Source organism: Lepisosteus oculatus, chromosome 9 (assembly GCF_040954835.1).
Source record: "Lepisosteus oculatus isolate fLepOcu1 chromosome 9, fLepOcu1.hap2, whole genome shotgun sequence".
Lineage (NCBI taxonomy): Eukaryota > Metazoa > Chordata > Actinopteri > Semionotiformes > Lepisosteidae > Lepisosteus > Lepisosteus oculatus.
The window spans coordinates 17788692-17801560 of record NC_090704.1 but is presented as its reverse complement, the minus strand read 5'-3'; the positions used below and the strand labels follow the sequence as shown (position 1 = coordinate 17801560).

The following is a 12869-nucleotide window of genomic DNA, read 5'->3' as shown; positions in this document are numbered from 1 at the left end:
TTACATTTGCTACTGAGTTTATTGTAATTTCACACTGAAAATGCAAATGGTGCTAACGTTTATTCTGAAAAGGGCTGTGAAATTTAAAAAGTAGAAGAGACTGTTTTCCTGCGATGTTGCATGTGGGTGGGGTGCTCTTGGGGAAAATGGAGCAACTATTTTGTCTTCCTTCATTGCTGCTTGTTCCAGCAAGACACTTTGAGGAAACAATACAAAAGTTAAACATTTTATTAGGGTATATAGTTAATAGTGCAGATTTTAAATCAAGGTATCTTATATGTTATGTCATGTTAAAATTATACCATGAACTGGTAAGACCTAAAATATTGAATACAATTATGGTAAGCAAGAACAAGAAATATTGTATGTTGCTGCTCTGGAATCAGTCAAGAGAAAAGCGACCGGATACATTATTGGGTTCAAAGGACATTGAGAAGGACACTGGATGACCAAAACAACTGAATCTTTTTAGTCTTGAATAAAGTCTGTAAGCAGACCTAATTTAAGTATTCAGAAAGTCAGTCCATTTCTAAATCAACCTTAAGACAAAAATTGAACTTACAGTGAATTTAGAACAGGAGGCACAAAGGATTGTGGACATCTGGAACAAGCTACCTAGCCCTGTTGTTGAAGCTGATACTGGTTTCTCACAGGAAATAACGAAAATTGATTCTTGGATCAATTAGAACTTACAATTTTACAAATTACCAAACTGACAAGTAAACTTTGCATCTGTGTTAACATTGTCATTTAACAACTTTATGAAAGTTTCAACAACATCCCTATGAATCAAATACAAATCACATACTACCAGTTTTTCTCTTAAAGGCAGTGTTTTCAGTGGTGTTCCTACAAACTAACAGTAGTTTTCATCTAATGTTAGTGGGAAGTGCATTGCACAGCAATGGTGTATGGTAAGGAGATAGGAGCTGGGTGATTGTGGCACAGAACCAGAAGTGCTTTACCAAGATTGATTTAAAGAATGAAGGGATCAGCAAATCAGTCCCTAGCAGAGACCAAGGACAGGACCATAATTAGAAAAGAAGGCACGAGGCACTTACACAGGTAATGACTATTTACATAATATTAGCTGTGTGGAGCCGGTGACCAAACTGTGTTGTTAAGCTCTAATTAATCCTCCACAACAATTCTACAGGCTAGTATTTCTAATTTCTTTCCTTTCTAGTTATTCCACCATAGTAACTGTACGCATTTTTTAAAACATAAAATTCGAAGGTGAATTTAGAACAAATATAAAAGGCAGAGATAGGCACTGGATCCTAGAGCTCATGTACTCTTCAAATCCTGTAAGATCTTTAATTATTTTTCCGACACAGTGAACACATCCTCACTTCAACGCAAATGTGCTCAGTTGGAGAATTTTAACATATGTAGCTGGCGTTTGACATGCACATGGTTGCATATATTTACAAACCAATTAGGTCTTAGTGAATAATGTCAATACTCAGACCAGCAGCACGATGGATTAAACAAGGAAAGCAAAGTGCAGAAACGCTGCTTAAGCAAGAACGAGAGTCTGCAGTGTTGAGTCGTTAACCTCAAACTTCAATTACTACACAACTCTGTGTGTGTGCCTAGCATTTAGGACTGGAATACGTGAATATGAAACATTTGTATTGCTTTCTGAAGCTGAGTTAGTAAATTAGTAGTAAAAAATGTCTAAGATGAGAAAAAAATGTATTTATAAGTGACTGACTTATTTTAAGGCACAAGTCACTGCCACTACAGCTTGGGAAGTTGATTCTGTAAATTGTCCTAGCAGAGATTAATGAAAAAATGCTCGAGGGAGAAAAGTTTACTTTGAGTAAATGCCCTAAGTGGACTGCCTGTTGTAAACCTGATTGCCTTTAGACCTTGTTCGTAATATGGCTCAGGCATTGAAATCCTACAGCAAACCTAGTGCAATATATTGTAGTTTGATTTTTTTTTATTTTCAACTGAGCATTAAAGGTACAACATCATTTTCAAGTGTTTGCCAGACTCAATCTTACAGCAACACTGTGGGTACCTTGATCAATGGCTATTTTACATTCAGAGAAGAGAAATATAAGTTTTTGCTCAGTGTTCAAAACATGCCTCATGTTTCTGTCTTTCTAAACGGCAGCAGTGCTTTACAGTGCAATTTCAAGGTCCATAGCAAATAAATAAGAATTTAAAAAGATATTTATGTGCCCCCGGGAGAAACTATTAAGTAAGCATTTTCTTTCTGTAAAGTGTTGCATAATGTGAGGGGATGAGGGGAAGAAAAGAGAGGAGAGGCTTAGGTAAAAAGCAGCAGGAAGGGAAGAGGGTGCAGAAAGAGAGGGTGGAAGTGTGGGTTATTTTCTAGTTCAGGAACGAACTGAAAAGTGCAGCAAATAATCATTCCTCTTTTTCTGGTGTATACTGGCACAAAACTCAGCACCACATTTTTCCAATCAAGATGTCATTGTGTTTGCCCTTGATCACTTAAATTTTCTGGAAGACGTGTTTGATAAAAGTATTTTCTCTTCAGGAGTGCTTGCAATACAGGCTAAACCACAGCCTATTCTGTGTTAGAAATTCATAGAAAATAATACATAGAAAAATGTATTATCAAAAAAAGCCAGTTAACTTATCTGGGTATTTCATTTGGATGGCCTTCTGTACGTATCATCCAGAAAGTCCGAAATTTACCTCTGCTTTGAATGAAATCAAACTTTAGTTTAAATTGAAGGAATATTTTGTTTCAAATTACTAAGTAGCATTGATGAACAGATACACAAATATGTGCACTAAAACCAAACCAAATAATTTGTAAACTTTCTTAAATCATTAGTGCACCTGATTGTAGCCATTAATCCATATACATGTATCTTTTGGATACATACATTTGCAAATTGAAAAAAATGTATTAATTCCTCTTCACCAGTTGGAATTTTGCATTCTGATTGAATAGAAAGAATGTTAAATAAGTTAAAATAACAATAGTTATCACATTGGCTAATGTGGTTTTCTCTCTCATTATGGCTGAGTGAAGTAGTACCAGTCACAGAAAGACTGCCTTTGAATATTTTTCCAAAGTACTGGTGAAGAAAAGCTAAAAGCAATTTCTTTGTGAATTCCCACTGCATGCTAAATCACTTAAGGACCAATGATTAGTGGTGGCTTTGTCCCCCAGGATAATTTATGTTTGTTTTTTCTCCTACCAATTCACTTAATAAATATAATGGGCCATGAAACGAAGGTGAAAGGTATTTCTGATCTTGTTTACAATACTGCGAGTATGATCATGCATTTAACATTTTGCAGTCTCCAACAGCCAGAGTGGCCATTAACATGACAGACCATAAGGCTGACATGTGGTGATAATAAATGTCTTGATTGTTTAAAGTGGATATTTTCTCTTATCAATGTTTTTAAGTACAGAGAGTTCAGTTGCTTTCAGGAAATGGTAGATAAAACCATAAGAACAAGTAGATTATTATTATTCCTTATACTTTTATAGCGCTTTACTGGACACTCCACTCAAAGCACTTTACAGGTAATGGGGAATCCCCTCTACCACCACCAATGTGCAGCGTCCACCTGGACAGCCATAGTGCGCCAGAACGCTCACCACACATCAGCTATCAGTGGGGAGGAGAACAGAGTAATGAAGCCAATTCATAGATGGAGATTATTAGAAGGCCATGATTGGTAAGGGTAAACCCCTACTTTTTTTTAGGAACGCCCTGGGATTTTTAATGATCACAGAGAGCCAGGACCTCGGTTTTACATTTCATATGTAGGGCAGCACCTTTTTGCAGTATATTGTCCCTGTCACTATACTGGGGCATTAGGACCCATATAGACTGCAGGATGAGCGCCCCCTGATGGCCCCACTAACACTCCTTCCAGCAGCAACCTTAGTTTTTCCCCAGGAGGTCTCCCATTCAGGTACTGACCCGGCTCACGCCTGCTTAGCTTAAGTGGGTTGCCAGTTGTGAGTTGCAAGGTGATATTTCTTCTGGCACAAGGCATGTACAGATTGCTCTAATATCAGCTAATATAATGGCAGCCAAGCCTATTGTTGTTTGGTTCAGCAAATGCTGCCAAAAGAGATGTCCTTCCAACACATGTTTCTTTTGGTGTGTTTCTCCATTGATTCTAAAGAAATCCATTAGGTTGACTTTGTCTATGCCTTAGATGATTTTGAATACTTGAATCAGGTCCCCTGATATATTATCATTATTTCCTTATACTTTTATTGCACTTTTCTAGACACTCCACTCAAAGTGCTTTACAAGTAATCCATCACCAATGTGCAGCACCCCCCTGAATGATGCAACAGCAGCCATAGTGCACCTCTATGCTCACCAAACATCACCAATCAGTAGGGAGGAGAACAGAGTGATGAAGCTAATTCATAGATGGGGGGGTATTAGGAGAACATGATTGGTAAAGGCCAATGGGAAGTTTTTGTCTAGGACCCCCATTCTTTTCAAGAAACACCATGAGATTGTTAATGACCATGAAGAGTCAAGACTTTGGTTTCACACCATCTGCAGGACAGAACCATGTTACAGTATAGTGTTCCTGTCACTATACTAGTACATTAACACACACAGTGAGCGCCCCATACTGGCCCCATTAACAACTCTTCCAGCAGCAATCTTAGCTTTCCCAGGAGGTCTCCCATCCAGGTACCAGCCAGGCTCACTAAGAGCTTAGTGTGAGTGGGTTGCCAGTTGTGAGTTGCAGAGTGATACTTCTCAGTTTAAGAATAAAACGATTAATTTCTTTTAGTCTATTATTGTAGGGCATTTCTTAGAGTTTATGAACAATTCTGGTCATTTTTATCTGGAATTGAATTACCAAGCAAAAAACCCATAAAGAGATCAGTCTGTCAATAACAGTAGTTAGGCTTCTGGACTTACTGTATAATGGGAGGAGTGTAGTTCAAATCTAGCTGAAACACTACTGCTGTACCCTTGAATAAGGTAAAGTACTTAACTTGAATTGTTCCAGTAAAATACCTGGCTGTATAGATGGATGCAAATGTGAGACACTTTTTGAAAAAGCCAAATTTGTAATACCTTTACCTGAGGCCAAATGTTCAAATCCATTAATTCCTGTTTTTCTAGCGTCTCCTGTTAAGGATTTTAATTTTTTTGTTTTCCATGAATTGTGTGGAAGGAGTGCCAAAGGGAATTAGGGCATGTACACATTTCAGTGTCTTTTTATCTCTGATTTTCTTTTCTTTTTTAGAACCATGGTAATTGATTTGGTCCTCCATAGGAGAGATCATGACTCACTTGATGATCCAGTTAGTTTCTAAACTAATTCAGAAGCCTTAATACTGCCTATACACACCACCACAGCACCCTGAGTTTATAATATCATTCAGAATTAAAACAGCCCACTAAATACATTTAAAAACAGAAATAAAGAAAGAAACACATACATTCTCTTCAAGTGGAAGAAGATAAGTGCAATGATATACAGTATTGGTCATGTAGTGTAAAATGGGGATTAGCTGGAGGCTAGGGGAGAGTGTTCCTCCTCTCTCTCTGTAGAAGCAGAGAAGGATTTTGCAGTGGGCCAGAAGGGCTTTGAGAAAAAGCTGACAGAGCAGGATTTATGTGGGCCAGCCAAAGCCTTAGAAGGCAAAGGATATAGCAAATTGGCCTCTTTTTATTTTCAGAGGGGCTTTTTGAAGTTTTTTCTTTCATGAAATTTTAATGAAGTTCATACTGTATGTTAAGTTTTCCTTAATGAAATATCCTTTTTTTATATTACTGTACTTAGAGTCTTTTTTCTAATTTATTTAAATACATTAAGCCATGGCTGTCCTGTTTGTGCTTTCCAAAATTGTGAGATTTAACAGAAATGCAGGATTAGATTTTACTGTAATTGCATATTTTTTAGAAATCATGGCTTGCTTGAATGGTGCATGCAAATAGCTTTGGAGCTTTACATCGAAAATAGATTTAATGCCACCCTACACAGAGCAAGAGGTGTGCTTTGGTTCCACAGGTTTTAGACACACCTTTTAATTAGGACCTAACCAAGACCTGGAAAAAACACCTGATATGAATATGATTTCCTATTCACTTACCTCAATTAAATTAACATCTGAAATGGAATTAAATCCAGAAGCAAATGCCATACTCAAAAAGCTGAGGTGTCCACCCTAGGTTTGGAGTGTCTGTGAAAAACAATAGTATATGTTTTTCAACTCACAATGTCACAGGGTTTTGGTTCAAGCAGTGTTACTCATGCATACACTATGGAACTGAAGCTTGAGTTGCAAATAAATATTCATTTTTGACTTGACTAAAAAACATGCACATACACACACAAAACATTTGTTTACCAGACTAAATCTGATGAAACTGGTAAAAATAAATACACACTGAATTACTTGAATCATATTACTTTTTCTCTCTGTATTTTTATTAATATTCTCCAGCTGCAGCCCCGTTTTTTGAATGATGGTTTAATTTAAACTACAGCATCAGAATCATTGACTTTCCAGAGTTTTAAATGACTTAGGACACAGTCTGACACAGTTACATTTATTAATAAGTTGTGAATGATTGCAGTTGCTAGACACACTGAGGCTGGCAGGCAGGATTTCTGAATTTTGAGCAAAGAATTCCATCAATGTACAGTAGTTGAGATGCACACCAACAACTTCACTCTAAAATATTGCTGATAAACATGACACTCACTCTACCCCCTGTGGTTCCTCCCCTCCAAAAATCCTGCTTATACTCTAAACATTATACTGTAACACAGATAAAATATATATTATATGTTATGGAACTATATACACTTTCTTCAGCTGTATTTGGTCATAGTGAATGGCAATTCACTAGAATACATTTTAAGTATTCTAACATTTGGGAAAAAAAGAATGAACTTACAGAAAAGTAAGTTCATTCTTTTTTCCCCAATGTTAGAATACTGAAAACTGATATGACGTTTTGTTTAGGCTTGTAACAGTAATAAACTAATTGCTCTAGTTTTTCACTAGGTACAAATTAAATTGAAGCTCAAGAAAAAATATGCTTATTGAAGACTAGGCCTCCTTATAATGCTGCCCTTCTAATCCACTCCATATCAGTACTTTAGTGTAACCAGCACCTTGGATGTTAGGTTATTCTTACTAATTGTCCATTAAAGAGCGCAGATGCTGGTTACATTAATGTTCTGCATTAAAATTGATTTGAAAGACGAAAACCTATTTCCTGCAGATCAAACTTGTTCTGGAATCTCTATATTTTGGAGAGGAACAGTAAGCTATTGTTAGCACATTAGTTTTGGCTCATGGGATGGGTGGTTTATCTTTTTTGGACCAGTTACAATATATGTTACTGGGCATCAATATTCTATAAACAGATGTTGGCTAGTGTTTTTAGTAGAGGAATTGTTAAAGAGAGGCTCTTCTGTAGTCTCCCCAAGGACCAGGGATGTGTTTCTTCAGCAGCAACTGTGAACACTTCTCAGAGATTACGCTTGGGAGGACGATAATTGAAATGTTTCATAAATTATTCAGCAGCAACAAAATTCATTATTCATTAAGTTTTACCTGCCTTCCTGAAACTTGCGTAAGAGGTTCACTTTTTACTTTTTTTACTCAGAAATTCAGTAACTTCCCGCTGAGATTTATTTAGAGTTGGACTATACTGTAAGTAATAGTCTGCAAAATGACAAACCATTATATTCTGTGTTGCTTTTCACATCTGTCCTGAGTCTTTGTTTTGAGGAAGCAGTGCAAATTCATGCAGTAGGTTATATACATTCAGCTGTTGCAGACAGTGTCCTCTAGCAATCATAAACAGGTGGAGTTTAATCAGACTTTGCTGGAAAATTACACATGCAAGAGCTGAAGGTTTCTCTCGGTATGTCTCTCTGTCTTATTGTGTGCTTGCTTCTTCCATTTTCCCCTACAGCATGCACTTAATGCAGGGTAAACTGTTACCAAGGTGAACTGCATATCAAGCCACATTCTGTTCCACATAATATTTGCTTTATTTATTTTATCTAACCAGGATTTAAAATGGTGTCTACCATGTGGTTACGATCTAATTTTAAGGTCCAATATAAAACGTGGTACCATCTACAGAAAAGCACCTCCTGTCTTCTGTTTGCTTAAGTGCAACCTAGCTTTGCTTTGTGATTTGACAAAATCAGGCTTCAATTTGCTCACACCTGAAGAAGGCTCCACGCCCGAAACGTTCTGTTTTCTTTCTTCTTTTTTTCAGCAAGGAATAAACCTTTTACTTCTTCCTTTGCAGCCTATGCATGCTGATGCAGCTACCTACCTGAACTTCTTCAATTTGGTATACCTACTGAAAATATCAATATCAATCTTATTTTACATACCATTTAATCTAAACTTGGAAAGTGTCCTTGGTACTTTTTAAAGTAATTGAAGGAAACAGATTGTGCACTGAGGATAACAACCCTTTAACAAAGAAGAGAATGGACAGTGCAAAGCCTTATTTAAAGTTAGGAGAACATTTAAGATTCAAATATAGGACAGTGTCCTAACACAGGTTTTAGGATTTACATCTTACTCAAGGAGGTTGTGTAGTTCAAGGTTTTCTTTTAGTCCAGGGGCACAGCACTTGTCTTTTAAATATGAAGATGAATTGACTGATTTCAAATTAAAGAGCTCTTCAGAGGATTCAGAATGATTTGCATCTCAAATAAAATGAACTGTACTCAGTGCACTTATGAGCTTCCAATGATAATTAACTAGTATACTAACTAATATTAAGCCAATACTAATTAACCATTTTCAAAAAAATATTTTAAGAACTTAATTTTCCTCATTGATAACTTGTTTTGAAACATTTTTCATTCACTGGCATTAACTTGTGTTAATTTCTTTTGAATTATCTGGTTGTCAGAAGACCAACAATTGAATTCTTTTTGACCTCCTTTTGAAAATATGTTTACTCTTAGATGGTTCCCACACAGCATGAGTTAAATAAAGTAGTAGTGAAAAGCTTGGAGCACTGAACCAGAAAGCAAAGGAGACATTAAAGGCTGTAATGCAAATTGAAATTAATGGTGATTCTGTGCAAGGAGGGTGTTAGTTGCCAAATTCCCAAAGCTCATAGAACCGGATCCATTTTACTGCTAGCCAGAAGCATGCTGTGGAGACTGTCCTGCCTGTCTGATTAGCAGCTGGCTCTGGCTGAACGAACAGACCAGTGTGTTCTGTACCCCTTTGTTCCCTGCTAGCAAACCTGTTCTTTTCCATTCCTGTTGTCTACAAGAAAAACAAATAAGAAGAACAATGTTCAGTGTCTCACTTTGTTTGACCTTTTCAGTTTGGGTATACAGTAGGTATAGCCACCAAAATTATGGGTGGAAATGTACTCCTCATTTCCCCCTTAGTTTTCTGTTTTACTGTAAATGTGTCCATTTTTATGCAGCCTACAATTATATTTGAAACTTTTTTGTGTGTGCATATATATCAGACAATCTGTAATTCTTGATAAAATTATAATTCCAAAACAAAATAGAAAACTAAATCTTATCAGCTATAATAAAGACATGCATTTGAATGACAGAATAAGTTGAATATTCTTAATCTTTAGTAAACATAAGGTGTGCTCTTCAAATGTCCTTCGATTTATATTGCATCAATGTATCTTGCACTTATTTAAATCAGATTACTTTGACCTATGACAATTTTTGTTACAGAATAGTGTTTAATAATGGATGTCCCAGTTCTAGATAGATATTTTTTTAGACAGCAGCATTTTATTTTTGACATTAAGGGGATTTAGGATAAGCAACAATGGTACAATAAGCCTTAAAAAAATAATTACTACTAGTACTGCTACTGCTAGAACTAAAATTTATGTTATTGATTGCTTTACTTTGTGAACTGAAAATTACAGTGTTCTTTTAATATCACCATTTGGAAACCAACTCTTCCAACTCTGCCTCGCCTGCTGGTCCCAGGACCGCACCTAGTTTCTAATTTTATCTCTAAAGTGTGCCACCTCTCCAGTGTGTTGGGGTTTCACTCCAGGAGGAGCAGCGTATATGGGACACTGTAGCCTACATCTATTGCCTCGGCTTTATCTTATCAGAATTCCAACACCACTGTCAGGAATATGGAAGGGTAACCCTTGTAACAAAGCATATTTAATTTAGAGCAATAGCAACATCAAATGAAAAGCTGCATCCAGGCAATCACAACAGGCAATAAAGTGGCCTTGGGAGGCAGCAGCAGAGACAGATTAGTGGCTGTCTGGCATTTAAATACAGAGCTGTACGTTATCAGCCAGCCAGCAAGATGGACTGCAATCCATTTTCCCCAGGGAGCCAGGTTGGTTAAAGTATTAGAGATTTAACATTGTTTTCTGGGGAGTAAATTAAATTATAAAAGGTGGTCTGGGATGTCTAGACCTCTACACACTCCCAGGAAACAAAATAGACTTTAATACCAGCGCAGAGAAATCCAATACTCTCGGCAGGAATTAATAACTTCTTGATGCCACAAACACAGCAAGCTTTTCCATTGAGTCCAAGTGAGGATGCAATGGTTTGAATCCACTCTAAATCATGACAGTATAAGGGATAACTGCATATTGAAAAGTCATAAATCTTTTAGCTCTGCTGCAAAACCAGCAGGAATTTATGCTTGGAGAGAGGAGCATTCTTGGAGCAGTTTGCTTCCAAATTGTTTTCTTCTCTTCCTTTTTCTTTTTAGTAAGTCTGTATTTTTTTAATGATCTGAATGATCTTTTTCTGATGTTTTTCCTACACACTTTGAAAAGTATGCTGGTTTCTGAGAGTCTTCTGATTCATTTCAGTACTGCCTCTCTTAAAGCAACATCCTTTTATTTTGTACATACACTGACAGTAGCTGAAAGTATCTGATAAAATTATACAGTAAGTATACAAGGTAAGGTTTGTACAGAAGTGTAGGTTATTACCCAATCAGTCAGCAAGATGGACAACAAGCCTGCTTTTTTATGCAGTTTCTCAGGAGTGGCCTGTGTGACGTCTTCATGCAACCAGAGAGAGTTTAGGGAAGTGATAAGATAAAGATAGATAAGAGAAGATCACTTTATTGGCCATATACAATTTCTAGTATTAGGAATTTGCCTTTTCGCATACCCCAACTTGCTCTCCATGAGACACACAGACAGGGAGAGAACCTTGGGATCAGAACACAGGGCAAGCGATTACATGGTGCCCCTGGAGCAGTTGGGGTTAAAGTCCTTGCTCAGAGGCCCAACGGAGTAGGGTACCTCTGCTGGCCGCGGGATTCATAAGGACTTATCTACAACATTTGTAGTTCTTCAATTCCCTTGTAATCTGCTGTAAAGAGTGGAAGACTTCACAGGACGAACAAGCACCTTGAAGGCAAGGTCTCTCACTGAGCTGTGGAATAAGGTGGCAAGTTGGGAGCCAGAAACTGCACCTACAGGCCTTGAACAAGATTGATCATGGGAAACATGCTGCCTCGTCTCATCTTGGCCTGGCTGCATTTGCAGATTAAGAATCCCTGTGCAATTTGTTGTTAGAAGCCCAATCAAAAAGTGAAGACAGAACAATGTAATAAAATAAATAAGAGATCATTAATGCTCAAATTACATAGCATTATGAACCTTTCATTTTTTTAAATTCAAGCCAAATCAGATTTTATATTAAATGCATGCAACACTCCTAAAGCCTGAAATGGAGCAAACATCTAAGCTATGGGAGTCTTACTCCTCTTAAAATTAAGAAAGGAAGTATGCAGAGAGAGGATAAAAGAAAATAGAAGGCAAAAGGAAAATGGAGAGAGGAAAGGGTAGTCTTAGCCGTTGAATGGGTCTTTAGATTGTCATGACATTGACATAATACACACTGGTAATTAATTAGACCTGATATATTTGTGGCCAAAAGCCCTTACAAACCTAGCTTTAATTTGGTAGAGTCACAAGGGAAGCAACTGATGAGTTTTTTTGATCTCTTGCATTTTTTTTTTCAATCTTTTGAGGATTACAGGATTTCCTGCTGTTTAAGATCTTCTTTCTTTAGCACACACTGAATAGTATTAATTAAGCTAAAAAGAAGCAAAAGAAGCCCATTAAGATCATATAAATTGCAAACTTCAAGTTGTCTTTATCACTGCTCTCATGTGGTATTATTGGCCATCATTTAATTCATGAGACTTGCATTATTGTTAGACTGGTGTCCGTGTTCTCTGAGTATTCTATCAATTTATGATTATTTCTTTAAGACTTGTTTCTAGTTCTTTATGAATTGGAGTCAACTGAGAATTTCATCTGGCTAGCAAAGCTTAAGGAATGTGAACAGATAAAAACTAGAATTTTCTCTATGGAAGTATCTAAAAGAACACTCCATTTGCTTCAGAAATATCATAAAATGATACATGGAAAATTAGCTTATTATGAGATTACCATCAGGGAAATAAATTCAGCTATGCAAATTTACAGTGCTTATAAAATTCTGCACAGTGCTGCTTTTATAGTTGAGAGTGCTTCAACTATCTGACATCAAAGTATAGTTCTACTGTATTTCCACTGCCTGGAAATACTGCAAAGCATTGTGTTTGATGTTAATTACATTCAAAATTAATGGTTACATGTGAAACATATACTGTATATGTGCATTTGTGTAGTCACAGAGCTTGCTCTGTGATAACATTACAAGTGATTACAGATCTTCGCTTTTTTTCAAGTCAATCAGTAGCCATCGACAGCTGTTTCGACTTACAGTATCACCAATGTGCCTAGCTGATTTTGAAGTCTGTCCCCCTTTCTGCTGAATACATGAGGGCTAATTAATATTCATTCCCTATTTCATTTTGACCAAATTTTCTTAACACACTTTAAAGTTGAGGGGTGTTCCTTATGGGATGTGTT

General features: G+C 36.8%; 1 protein-coding gene and 1 long non-coding RNA gene across 2 annotated transcripts in view; one reads left to right on the top strand and one right to left on the bottom strand.

Moving 5' to 3' along the window:
• The window catches only part of LOC107078423 (uncharacterized), a 44245-nt gene extending 38081 nt beyond the window's left edge, over positions 1-6164 (bottom strand). Inside the window, exon 1 of the long non-coding RNA XR_001479358.2 lies at positions 6080-6164. This is a non-coding gene — a long non-coding RNA (uncharacterized lncRNA). The remainder of the gene's footprint in view (positions 1-6079) is intronic.
• LOC102696525 (DAB adaptor protein 1) overlaps positions 1-12869 on the top strand; it is a 362145-nt gene that overhangs the window by 28812 nt on the left and 320464 nt on the right. The window lies entirely within an intron of this gene.